This window comes from Pimephales promelas, chromosome 12 (genome assembly GCF_988280905.1).
Source record: "Pimephales promelas chromosome 12, fPimPro1.hap1.1, whole genome shotgun sequence".
Lineage (NCBI taxonomy): Eukaryota > Metazoa > Chordata > Actinopteri > Cypriniformes > Leuciscidae > Pimephales > Pimephales promelas.
Genome location: NC_142780.1, coordinates 33,235,344 through 33,249,903, shown reverse-complemented (window position 1 = coordinate 33,249,903; position 14,560 = coordinate 33,235,344). Strand labels below are relative to the sequence as shown.

The 14,560-nt window shown below is 36.5% G+C and overlaps 1 protein-coding gene across 1 annotated transcript in view; it reads left to right on the top strand.

Moving 5' to 3' along the window:
* The first annotated feature begins 2,862 nt into the window (after positions 1–2,862).
* Positions 2,863–14,560, top strand: part of plekhg4b (pleckstrin homology domain containing, family G (with RhoGef domain) member 4B) — a 69,029-nt gene continuing 57,331 nt past the window's right edge. Inside the window, exon 1 of the mRNA XM_089118035.1 lies at positions 2,863–2,966. The gene's annotated coding sequence lies outside the window, so the exon portion shown is untranslated. The remainder of the gene's footprint in view (positions 2,967–14,560) is intronic.

The following is a 14,560-nucleotide window of genomic DNA, read 5'->3' as shown; positions in this document are numbered from 1 at the left end:
TCCTTGGAGTTCACCGGGAAAAGGAACCGAAATGGTTGTGGCCCGATCATCTGCCGGAACCATATAAATACGTCCAATGTTTCCACTCAAACCCCTTTTGATGGTGCACCAGCTCACGGGACTGTATCAAACAAACAAACAAACAAAAAGAACGGTAAGAATAAACTTAAACTACACGTTAAATAGTGTGCGCACTCAACTCCAAGTTTAAATAAAGTTTATTAAACCAAAATAATGTTGTTGTGTATTCTGTACTGTAAACAAATTCCATTAAATAAAAACGCAAACTGACCTGACCCAGGCTCACCAATATCCGCCACAGTCCCGTAGAAAGGTCTTAACAGCTTTTAGTTACAGCGTTCAGGAATCGTTAACTATGCACTAAATTAATATTGTTATTACTGGTAGAGTTACCGGGCACCGGACATTTTGACATTGTTTCAGCTGGCCTCTTTACCCCAGTAATGTGCCGCCACATTTTAGCTAAAGTCCAACGCAATGGCGGACTTCGTTGAAAATGTAAAAATCCTAATGAATCACTCAATTCTCATTGGCCACCTGCCAATGTGGCAGGTAGATTGACCGTACCTGCCAATAGCAAAATTCACCCGCAGGTGGTCGGGTGTTAATTTCAGGCCCTGTGGATATCTATGGTCTGGATACCATGGTCCAGATTTTCGCCTCCAGATTTAGGGAACCAATCACAGAACGGGGAGGGAGCAGCAAGACGATTACGACATGCGACACACCGAAGCAGTTTGTTTATGGATTCAACATGGCAGCAGACGCGAAACTACCTTTTGATGCAGCCTTAGATATTGTTTCTCTAAGTAGTTTAGAATGTAAGTTTATTTTGAAAAAAGAGCAGTATTTGTCATTAAACTTCGCGAGACCCCAGTCGTTATTGTTGTCTCGCCATAATGGAGGACCGGGTACAGGAGGCGGTCAACCTGTGAATATCTGCCTCTCAGCTGTGTCCCGAGAAAGAAAATGCTGTTCGGCAGTCCCGAGGCCTGGATGAGCGCAAAGTGGCAAGACATGTTAGCCACGGAGTTGTATAGTACTAACCTGCTTGGCATCGTCGACGACGAAGTCCATTTAACATGGTAGGTGATATTTATTAATATAATATTGTCATTATGCCTGTAGATTACCTTCTGTGGTTGTCACAGTGCCATAAAGTTGTGTTGCTTTTCAATATTAATATACCTACCGCTTTTAGCATAACTTTCAGCTTGGGCGTCGTGACGTCATTACTGGCGTGGCGGCCATGTTGGCAGCTTCGCGCATGTAAACATACAGCAGCAGAGTTGGGATAAAGAAAAGACAGCCTCTTTTCCCGCTGTCTTCCCGTTTTAGTATTTTTCTGTAAAATATCCCATATTTTATTATTCTCATAACATTAACATTAGCCCTTTAATCGGATCTGTCAGTCTCTGTTGTTCTGTTGTTACCCTCTTGCTTAAGCATCGTTTTGCTTACATGACTAATAAATAATCTTTTTTACATAATAGTACAGTACCTTCAAACCAGAGCCATGGCTCTGCTATAAACCATTAGAACTGGATTTGAATGCTGTGCATTCTGAATGCGGGCTCCAACGCCATCTTGCGGCGAGATCGTTAGGATTATTTTATTTTTATATTGTATTATATTTCTAAGTTATTTTCATAACTTGCAAATACAAAATATATTTGGACATTTTTATGTTATTATATTTTTTAAACAAAGTTTTATATGCAGCTGGGTAGTTTACCTGTCAAATGTCTTGCAAACATGACAAGCTATTCTATTTTATCTGATACAATTTTAAAGAACATTTTGCTATTTCTTCTGTGCATGCAAAATGTCCTTGTCATAATAACATTGTTTTAGAAATGCATCTGTCACAGTCACACCCCTTTAATTTTAAAACCATCGTTTCTTTTGATTATTTTTGTTATGCAGATTTGTGTAATTTTATGAAGTGGTTTGGAAAGATTTAAAGAGACACAAACCAAAGGCCACAAAACATTATGAAACTGATATGCTGACATGCTATAGCTTACTTCTATTTTATTTAAACTATTTTAACATTTTGCTAAAACGTTTTTCTAATACTGCATCATAAAAAAGATAGTCCTTTTAGACTTTAATCTGTCACAAGTAAATTGCAAAAAAATGTATATTTACATAGTTTTAAAAGACAAAATGTTAAATACTAAAATGTTTGAAAATCCATGTCGTCAGACTGAAGGAATTTTCTAGAACCCTTCTCTCTCTCTCTCTCTCTCTCTCTCTCTCTCTCTCTCTCTCTCTCTCTCTCTCTCTCTCTCTCTCAAGAACCCTTAAGTTTCTTCAAGAACTTTAAAGACCCACACTGCAAAGGAAATACTTGAGATATATGATCAATTAATGCCACTATACAACAAGATCTGAGGATCTCTGACAAGGACATGTTCATCAGAGGGTTCTGTCAGTCTGAGGAACCTCAAAATGTGGTGTCACGTGTCTTTTCCTTTTTACGATGACACTTGTTGCACCAAAATGTTTTTTGTAAATTCGTGTCGTCTCGTTCAACACATTTCAGAAGAGAATATAGTAAATACTAGGTCTTGACGTGATGTGTCAGGCTATAACTATACGTCGTTTTTTTTTTTTTTTTTTTTGAGCGCAGGCCAGTGAGGATTTAATCGGGGGCCAAATAAGGACCCCGACCGCGCCACACAATGCCATCCGTGAAAAGCGAGGGGAGGGTCGGAGAAATGCAAATGTTCCTACTTTGTGCTGCGCGAGAGAACCTCCTCTGCCATTGACAAGTGGCTGTTTCCATTCGGAGTGGGTGGAAGTTAGAAAATAATGCCAGTTAAGCGTTGCCACTTTCACACGGTCACCCACATTCCTTCATCTGCGCTCAAACGCGCAACGCGACGGAGACGCGCGGAACTGACGCGACGCATCGCTACTCTGCATCTCAGTCACACAAGGTAAGAGACTCTGATTCTGCTTCTGGATAATCTCGAACTCAACATGCAGAGTGTGCAACAAGTGAAAGAAAGAGAGCATCTCAAAAGCCGTAATAATTATTTTATGATGTTTAAAGGAAACCCTGCTATTTAAAAACAGCCTAAGATGGTTTGCTGAGACCTTAGAACCATCAAAATGACCTTTTGCTGGTTTTAAGTATCATTTTTGTAGTGGTGACATTACATACACATGCATGTTGGGAAAGAGCTTGTTTTACGTATGGTTGTTCAGGCTGATTAATCAGATTATATTTGAGATGCCTAATTGGAGTGCACATTTACTGTTTTCAAATGTTATTTTGTCAAAATTGGGTAAATATTGTGTAATTTATTTATTTTTTTTGCAGTTTTTTGCACCTCTTGTGATATATATTTATATACACACACATACAGTACCTGTCAAAAGTTTGAAGGCATTACTATTTCAAATTTATTTCTGTGATTCAAAGTTACATTTTCAGCATCATTACTCCAGTCTTCAGAGTCACACATCATTCTACATGTTGATTTGATATCTCAAAAAAAGATATCCATTTTAAAACTTGTTCATTCATCAAAGAATCCTGAAAAAAAAGCATCACAGGTTATATAAAATCTTAAGCAGCAAAACACTGATAATAAATCGTCATATCAGAATGATTTCTGAAGGATCATGTGACTGAAGACCGGAGTAATGATGCTGAAAATTCAGCTTTTAATCACAGGAATAAATTACATTTTAAAATATGAAGAGTTCAGATGCAAAAGCCTTTAAGTGCCATTTGAAATTTTCTTCTAGAATGATGATTTTTATCAAGCTTGTATATTTAAGTTCAGTAATTTCACTTAAATGGCAATGAAGATTACCTATTAATTGTCATTTAAGTGAAATTACTGAACTTTAATATACAAGCTTGATAAAAATGGTCATTTTAGATCTGAACTCTACATATATTCAAATAAAAAAACCATTATTTAAAACTGTAATAATATTTCATAATATTACTGTATTTTTATCAAATAAATGCAGGCTTGTATGGGCAGAAGAGACTTTTTTTTGGCTCAAATGCATTAAAAATAGTAATATTTCCAAAGTTGTGAGCAGAAAATCAGCATTGCATTGACCTCCTGCTCCTGCATGGGCTGTATCGACGACACTTGTTCCCAGAGCACTTCTGCTGAAGATGTTACGCTGCATCTCCTGTTAATGCATCTCTTTACTCTTATAGAGACACTTGCGCTACTTTGCACGACTAAGCCTTTCTCAGGAAAATGTGATTATCTGCAGCCCTGACTCATGCATGAGAAAAGCTCTGCAACACAATAGAGGCGCTGGGAGTTTGTCTGTGTGCTTTCTGAGATGCTGAAGGGAGAATTATGTAGAAAAAGAACAGATTAGATATAACAATACATACATCTGCCTCATAATGGCCTGTCTGAAGAGACGAGAATCCATTTACAGTGCTGATGCTCCGCTGACGGCGACCGAGGCGCGATGTTTTGGATTTGTTTGTACATACAGCCCGTATTGTCCTATAATCGTGCACGTGATTCGTTTATGTTGCATTTTTCTCAACTTATGTGTGCAACAGCTTGGTATATTTTTGTTGGGGTCATTGCATTGACATCAAAGAGCGAGTTGAACAATTGCCTCATTCTGTCCTTCTACCCCCACTGTCTCTCCCCAATTTCCACTTGATTAAGCTCCAAGCCTCTTGAGTTGAATCCACAGGGAAAATGGTTCACTAATTTTGGAACGGGACCTCCAAACAAAACAGAGCGACTTTTCCTTTCCACACTAATTTGAATCTAATTGAATCAGGTACTATTTTCCCTCGCTCTGCATCTTGACCGGTGTATTTGAGGAGAATAAAACCACAGAAGAGAGTCAAAAGAAAGGACATTTTGTGCATCTAAGTGGCATTTGTCCCTGCATGGGTTCTATTTCTCATTTGCATCTAGATTTGAAGGACTGCGGTGTTTCATTTTTGACACAATTATCGAATAATCATTCAATGGTTCAGAATGGCATATGACACTGTTTATTAAATTATTCACAAACATTTTTGAAAACTGAAAAGTTGGTACTGATTGATTTAGGTCCTGCAGATGTTGAAACCACCATGTTTGATAATCAGCCAAGGGAGTGGGTTATCAGGTAATAGCAATGTTCTATATAAAAGAGCAAACACTAGCAGATTAAAGGGATAGTTCACTTTGAAATTAATTTTTTATATGTTTTAGCTTATCTCAAGGGCATCCGAGATGTAGGTGTCTTTGTTTCCGCAGTAGTTTTACATTTTGATATTTTTAGGTCAAACCGTTCTTGTTTGTCAGTCATATAATGGAGGTCTATGGTCACCACCTCAAAGAGCATGCACAGAGAAGTCCAAATTAAACATGATTTAATGACGCGTAAATGTAAGTACACATTGATGGTCTAAGACACGAAACGAACGGTTTGTGTGAGAAAACTAACAGTATTTATTTCGTTTTTACCTCTTGTAAACACAGCCTCAGATCACTTGGACGTGGCTGTGTTTACAAGAGGTAAAAACGATATAAATACTGTCCGTTTTCTCACACAAACCGCTCGTTTCGTGTCTTAGGCCGTCAATGTGTACTTACATTTACGAGTCATTAAATCATGTTTAATTTGGACTTCTCTGTGCATTCTCTTTGAGGTGGTGACCATAGACCCCCATTAAATGACTGATAGACACGAACGGTTTGACCTACAAATATCAAAATTGAAACTACTGCGGAAACAAAGACACCTACATCTTGGATGCCCTTGAGGTAAGCTGAAACATACCAAAGTGAACTATCCCTTAAATCAATATATTGGTTCATTGGTTATTTTGTTTGTAAGTACTCCCAAGTATACCAAGACGCTGCAATGGTAATTTATGGTAATTATTATTTGTGTTCAGTCGATCGGCTGTCATTGAGCGAGAGGTAATTGCTGCCATGTGTTATGAGCGCTTGATGGATGCAGGTCTCACGGCGCATTAAATGAAGATGTTGTAAATGTGCTTTTCGTGTGGGATTTCACATCATTCAGAGCTTTTCAAATGCTGTTATTTAGTGATGTGGTGACATTTTACTGCTGTAAGATGCTGATTGCATCTTGCATGTGAGCGATCTTCTAAGTTACGCCCTTCATTTCCAGTATGTGACAGATACAGATAGAGCTGTGCTGTTACTCAGAGACGCATCTCACAAAATGCTTTGCAAATTCAGGGTTCACTGGTAATCTTCCTCTCTGCTGATTTATTCATTTGAGTTCTCTTCATGTATTTTACTACTTGAAACTTTGCTAAGTGACAAATTTAGACATGCAGATGATAAATAGCAATGCATGAAATAAGATTTCAAGAGTTTCAAGAACCATTTCGCATCTTTTCCACCAAACACTGTACAAATTCTCTGTTTCCTCTAGCAGTTGCTTAGCAGTGTGCAGTTAGAAGTGGACGGGCGTCCCATGCCGGCGGTGACACGATGGGCTGCTTTTCTCCACCCGCCTCCTCTTGCTCTTCTTCTGGCCAGTGCAACAAGAATACTAATGCACTTCAGGCTATACGTCTACATTAATCCTGTTACATTTGAAAACGGCGTTTCCACACTGGCTTTTTCAAAGGGTTCTCATCCACATCCAAACGTCGAAAAACAGTAAATTCTCATTACTTTGCACGCGTTAAACCTCATAAATATGGCAAGCCGTTTTAACTTTTATTCATTTCCAGGATATGAATTCTTTATCAACAATTCAATTTTTTGATATCAAGAATTACATTTTTGATATCAAAAATATAATTATTGTTATCAACAATTGTATTTTCACTAGTGAAATGTCACCATTGGCTGCCATTCAAAACCAATTGTTGATATCAAGAATTGATTTCTTACTAGTTGAAATTCCAATTTCACATATCAGAAATACAATTATTACTAGTTGTATAAAAAAAACTTTATTTGTGATATCAAGAATTCAATTGTTACTTGTTACGATACCAGACGATGAATAAGGGTCTTATCAAGCGAAATGATCGCTCATTTAAAAAAAATATATATATAATAAAGTTCAAGTTTTATAAGCTCAAATGCTCGCCTTGCTCTGTTCTGTGACGCACGTTCGTGACTCTCCTGTTCGAACTTGTTTATCAAAACGAACGACTCTTTTTCCGAGTCAATTCGTTCATTTCGTTCGTTGAATGAACCAAATGACTTTAAAAAAGATTTGTTCATTTTGATGAACGAGTTCGGACAGGAGAGTCACACAGATCATTTGTGCGTATAAAACTTAAACTTTGTTATTTATTTCTTAAACGAGCGATCGTTTCGCTTGATAAGACCCTTATTCATCGTCTGGAATCGTTTAAAGCCCTTTGAACAGTTTGTAGTTTGCACTGAAACTCTCATTTGGACCTTGAACCGTTTGGTTCCCATTGAAGTCCATTATATGGAGAAAATGCTGGAATGTTTTCATCAAAAACCTTAATTTCTTTTCGACTGAAGACATGGACATCTTGGATGACATGGGGATGAGTAAATTATCAGCTGAAGTTTTTTTTTTTTTTTAAAGCCAACTACTCCTTTAAGTCTTTTAAAACTGACTCGCTCTCTAAATTGTACATTTTCAGAGTCAGAGGAGGTTGTAGTATTCAAACATGTACGTCATCAAGTGTATTTTTGGCATTCAGCAATAAAAGACCAAACTATACAGCTTAGGGATCCATCTTGAACAAACACTTTACCAAACAGGAAAGAGCCATTACAGAGATAACTGCGCAAATGATCTAGTTTACATAAGAACAGCCATTATGTGACATTGTGCCCCTAATTTTTGATTATAAAGTTTGTCAAGTTTTGTTTGGTTGAAACAAATCAGCATTTTAGAGTGATTTATGAAGGAACATGTGACGTATAATAAATTACATTTTAAAATATATTTACAATACATGGATATTTTAATAATATTTCATAATGTCACTGTTTATGTATTTTTGATTAAATAATTGCAGCCTTGATGAGAATAAAAGACTTCTTTCAAAAACTTAAACCATAGTTCGACAATTTCTGCTTTATGCAATCACCGTATCTTTTGTAGAGCCATTAATTGTCAGATAACAGTTTGACCTCACTGTTATTTACACTACAATCATCATGACTTTTACGTTTTTGCATTTGGCAGACGTTGTTTACCCTTGCATTCGAGGTATGCATCTGTTCAAAAGCATGAGGGAGGTTTGAGTGTGTGTGTGTGTGTGTGTTTGCATTAGCAGTGCTGCTCGCGCCTCAGTTTTGAAGAACTTCTCTTGAGATATGAAGTCTCCTCTGGAGAGGAGTATAATTAACCCAAATGAAAACAGGAAGTACCTCGCCCACGTGCTCAATCTTCCCTCTCCATCCCTCCCCACGGGTGTTCATTTACTCCTCTTGCCTTTATGTTGCGACACAGGACGAACTCAAGGGAGTGTGTCTTGTCTCATGCCTCTCACTCATTTCTGAAGCTTTACTGGAAACAACAAGCGGCTGGTTTCCTGAAAAACTCTTCAGTTATCTCCAAACGTCCACAAGTGGAAATATACATGCTGCTTTCATGCTTTTGAATATTTCTAGGGATGCACCGATAATTGTGGCTGATAGAGCTCACCAAAATTGGACAGTTGAAGACTGGTCTGATGAGTCTGGATTTCTGTTGAGACATTCAGATGGTAGAGGCGTAAACAGAATGAGAACATGGATCCATCATGCCTTGTTCCCACTGTGCAGGCTGGTGGTGGTGGTGTAATGGTGTGGGGGATGTTTTCTTGGCACACTTTAGGCCTCTTAGTGCCAATTGGGCATCGTTTAAATGCCACGGCCTACCTGAGCATTGTTTCTGACCATGTCCATCCCTTTATGGCCACCATGTCCCCATCCTCTGATGGCTACTTCCAGCAGGATAATGCACCATGTCACAAAGCTCCAATCATTTCAAATTGGTTTCTTGACCATGACAATGTACTAAAATGGCCCCCACAGGCACCAGATCTCAACCTAATAGAGCGTCCTCTGAAGGCGAAAGGCGGTCATACAGTATTAGTGGTGTTCCTAATTATCCTTTAGGTCAGTGTAGGTCAACAGATGAGTCACATCCACAGCTTTTCTCAACTCCAAACCACACTGACATTTTGTGAGCGTGGGACTGAAGCTCGAGTGTGTAAATCTACCTGTTCGTTCATCCGTCTCTGACTCACTTGCTGTGACTGTTTCAAAGCCTTTAGCAAGTTTGTCCTGCATAAATTCTTCTTGGTTTGGCCTGTAATTTCTGTCCTTTCCTCTGTAAATGAAAGGCTCGACTAAGCCTAACAATCCAGGTGTTTGATACACAGCTGCCATTATCCTCTCTTCCTTCTTCTCACCCTAATCTTTCACCCCTGTTCCCTAAGGAAATGATGAGAGTATTACACTCAGCAAATATTAAGGCCTACATTTAAGATTTATGTATTTAAACTGCATATAAAATTTCCATCCATTTAAATCACATAAACGCGTTCAACATTAACATAAATCTCAATGCTGTGCATGTTTGTCAGTCATACACGAATCATGGCTTAGTTTGTTATTAAATATGTGGTTTTATTTAAATAATCCCATTTTCTTCAAAAATGCTTAGAATAAATACATTTTTATTTTTTTTGCTTTAAGAAAACAAATTGATTAAGTTTAAAAGGGTTAAGATGTGGAACAAGCAATATTCATTTCAAATGTGTGAGATTGAAAGAAATTACACTCTAAAAAATGCTGGGTTGTTTTAACCCATGGACAAACCCAGCCATTGGGTTGAAAATATAATGTAAAAATGTAATCCGATGGCTGTGTTTGTCCATATTTTACCCAAACAACCCAGAATTTAAATATATAAGATAAATATATAAACCTTGCTTAAAAAAAAGTTTAACATCTCATGTATGACTGAAAAATTAGTTTATTAGTTTATCTTAAAACTCTGTAATCCAAAATGCATGTAAGTTGTATTACATTTACACTCAAAAAAATGCTGGGTTGTTTTAACCCATCTTTGGGTCAAATATGGACAAACTCAGCCATTTGGTTAAATGTTGAAATTACATTTTTACCCAACATTTGAGTTTGTCCATGTTTGACCCACATTTGGGTTAAAACAACCCAGCATTTTTTTGAGTGTTGGATTTTTCTTTTTTTAAGTTTTTTTTTTTTTTTTTAATTAGTAGTTCATTCAAAAATGAAAACGATGTCATTATTCACTCATGTTTCATAGAAATCCAAACTTTAGGTTTGACGTCATTGTTTGAATGTGGAGCGGAGAATGAGATGCGGGCTGGGTAAGGTTTTGATTGAATAGCAAATATTAACATGCATTTTGTCAAATCTGATATGATTGCCCTTTTTGTTACTATGAAGTGTAGATTCATGAATGTGTTCAAGGGGTTTGAAACGACATGAGGGTTGAATAAATAATGCAGTTTTTGTGTGAATGAGTCCATTACGCCACTGACTGGTGGTCTGTAACGCTCTGACAGGTTTTTATTGATATGGAGGAGGAGTTTGGTCTAGTTTTGCCCTTGTGTGGAATGCACACCTGCAGGTGTTTGCTGAGTGTTTCCTGTAATCCATGTGACAAAAGAGCCTGACATCTGGTCTCATCTGTGTGTGTGTGTGTTCCAATGGTCAGACTACTGTTCATAAGCTTTTGTAACGTTTTTGAAACTTCTACTCACTATGTGTTTTGTTTTTCAGGATTCTTTGATGAATAGAACGTTAAAAAACAGCTTTTATTTGAAATAGAAATCTTTTGTAACATTATAAGGGACATATTTACTAAACAGGGAAAATTAGTATCGAAGTGTAATCCCATAAAAGCGACGTTGATCTACTGACGACACACACGTTAAAGAACACAGACACAGCCGAATAATTTCCATAATGACCAGCACAATTTACCAACAGCAGCGCAAATTAGAATCTGGTTTAAGACGTGCTTTTTTGGGGCGTTAAATGATGACGCAAAACCCAGTGAATTGACGAGTGCCAACCTTAGTAAATCACTCGCATGATTCATTTAAATACTCTCCTCACATACATTTTGCATTTGAAAGGGAATCTCCTACAAATGCAAAATCAATAAGATCAGCCTCTAAAATAACCCTGTCCATGCCTTCCAGCGCTCATTTCTCACTGCGTGTCTTTAGCAAATCCTGACAGTAGTTTTTTAACACCAAAAGAGGGTTTGTGCTGGAGCAAGCTGTTAGTTCATGTTTTTACTGTCACTTTTGATCAATTTAATGCATCCTTGCTGAATAAAAGTATTCATTACATTAACAAAGTCTTACTGGCCCCAAACCTCTGAATGGATGTGTATACATTTACACATACAGAGGCAGTGAACGCAAACACAGACTAGTGTGTTGCGTTCAAGTGCTTTTGTTGTCGTAATGTTGTAAAAAGATGGAGATCCAGACCTGTTATTTAGCTAAAACTATTTTAGATTGCAACAGCAAAAAAAATAGGTAAAAAAAAAAGGTAAATAATATGCTGTATATTTTCTAGATCATGAATAGTACATAAATTCTTTTACCATTCACGACTCACGCGGTCCTCTCCGCCATTTTGAAATGGTCAAAGGTTATCACAACTCGTCCATAAAAATATTCTACGAGATGCCCAGTGGTAAATACCACATGAGGGGGTGTTCATGTGCATTTTCCACGTCGGCTTTTGGTATTTACCATAATTGCCATAGCGCATGAACGCAGCATTAGTACCTAGTTATTACCCAGGTATTGTAATTACTGTAATAAGTACATAGTATGTACATGGGAAACAGGACTGTAAAATAAAGTGCTACCGTACAAAATATCAAAACAAGTGGCATCTGCAAACACCTGATGCTAAAGGTTTTTACTTTTCTGAGACACTTTTTAAAATCATTTTAACCAACTGGTCTCAAGCTCATTATTTGTGGTTGTCTGAAGTCAGCTCACACGAATGTCCCATTTAGCAGAATAACCACTTTATTCCATTATTAAATTAACTATCAACATCATCCAAAACGTTTGAAAATGAACCCGAAATGAAAGTGTCATTCGGTGTGTCTGAAATCAATCGCATACTGTCTAAGTAGGCTTACTGTTGTATATGGTAGTGCACTCTAAAAACTGCTGGGTTGTTTTAACCCAATTTTGGGTCAAATATGGACAAACCCAGCCATTTGGTTACATTTTTTTAAATTACATTTTGTAACCCAATGTTTGAATTCGTCCATATTTGACCCAAAATTGGGTTAAAACAACCCAGCATTTTTAGTGTATGAACGAAATTTGTGAAATGATCTACCGAAAATGAATTGTGTGCACTTATTTTGCTATATTGAATATGTGAGGAGGATTAACATCCAGCATGCTTGCTTTACCGTTCTGATGCACTCCAAAAATTTTGGGTCAAATATGGACAAAGCCAAACATTGGATTTAAAACTGGAATTTAACCCCTTAACTGTCACCGTCCCGGTACCGGGACGCCTAACTTTACTTCACTATATTTCTATTAAATCTTAATCTAATTATGAAAAAATATATATTGTTGGAAAGGTCTAAGACTTCTAAATAAATATTCTACCCCTGTTTTGTGTTACAAATTATGTAGGAAGAGTAATTGATGAATTTATGACAAGAGTGCGCATCAAAAAATCTGCATCATAACAGGAGGTCTGACCTTTGTCACACCCACTTTTGACCTTTGTCACATGCACCCACTTTTAATCATTGAAACTTCTGTTTTTTTATGCTAAAAGTTCATAATAAAACATAATCTAGTATTTTTCAATAAAAATACAAATATATAATATAATATTATCCTCTAAAAATTATAATATAGTATCCTCTAAAATATAATAGAATTTTTTTTATCGCCTTTTTTATTATATCACATATTTTAGTAGTTATCATAAATTAGGTATCATTTGAAAGCTTATAAACTCAGAATTCATCCTGTGAACACCGTTTTATAGTTGAACATTGCGTTACCATAGAAACCGTACTTATTTTATCAGGCTCCTCCCCTTTTGGGCATCATTATATTTCATAATTTATTATCAAAACCTTTTCTAACCTTGACAAAACACATATTGCCAGAAAGGTCTGAGTCTCAAAGTTCCAAATTTTGTGACAAAATTGATATTTGGACAGAAATTTATTAATTTGTTAAGGCAGAATGTATACAACTAAATTCAATGGTATTCAATGGCACCCGGTGGCTATTTTTGGTACTACGCCTAAACAACATCTCATGGGAACTTCAATTTTTGTGATATCAACTTCAAATTTGGAACATAACTTGGTTAGATTTATGGCTTTGATTTTATAGTAATTTTAGAGTAAAAAATATTTTGTAAAATATATACAGTATTTTATATAAAATAAAAAATATATAATACAGTATATTTGATTTACTGTGAATTTAAACTTCCATAACTTTTTCATAATTTAATTTTTTTAAGTGTTTTCACTTCAGCAATAATCTGCTGAGTGTTTCCTTTAAAACAAGACCAAACTTGGGTATATATTCCAAAGCATTCTTGAATTACAACCATTTAAGTGTGAATAGTGCATTTTAACCCCCATTCTCAAAAAGGGGGGGTGACAGTTAAGGGGTTAAAAATGTAACCCAACGGCTTGGTTTGTCCATATTTGACCCAAAATTGGGTTAAAGTAAACCAACCCCATCTTTTTTAAGAATGTGACCTTGTGGTTTTTCTCAAGATCATGTTGTATAGTAACTAGAAGTGTGCTCTTCAAGGCTTTGGCACAGTCATACTGCGATGAAACACTGAAAGATGGAATAAACAGATTATCCGAGAGCGTCCCGCCCCACTGAAGACTTATTTGAGGTTTGATGTTATCCTCAGGCCAGCCGGAGTGAGTGATGAAACATGTGGCGTGTGTTTTCTGGTTAGACAGCTGTCAGCACAGTCCAGCGCTCCGGATCAGACGACTGTGAGGCAACGGACACGAGAAGGTGAGCGCTCATTAAGCTTGAGCATTTTTTGACATTTTTATTAAATGTCTAGCTTTTATTCATTTTTATTTAAGTTTTGGTTATTTTAGTACTTCAATTTAAACTAAAACGAGAAAGCCACAGAAATGTGACTAGCAATTAGCTGAAATAAAACTAAACTGAACATTCATTTCATGTATTTTTATTTCAAGTAGGAAAATATATAATTATATATATATATATATATATATTTAGTCTCAGTTAACTAGAGTATAACCCTGTAGACTTCTGTGCTAGTTTGTTCCAGCATGTCTTTTTCAGAGATATCCATTGAGTTTCTTGGGATATTTTGTGTTTTTTTATTTTTTATTTGCATGTCTATTAACATCTTTAAAACATTTGAATGCATATTTATTGTGTCCACAAAGTGAAAAAGGGAAGATTACACTGAACAAGATCCTTTGCTTTCACATGTTAGCCAGATATTTTCTTAAAAATTACGGTAACACTTTATAAGGTCCCATTAGTTAACATTTTTTAATGAATTAACTAGCAATG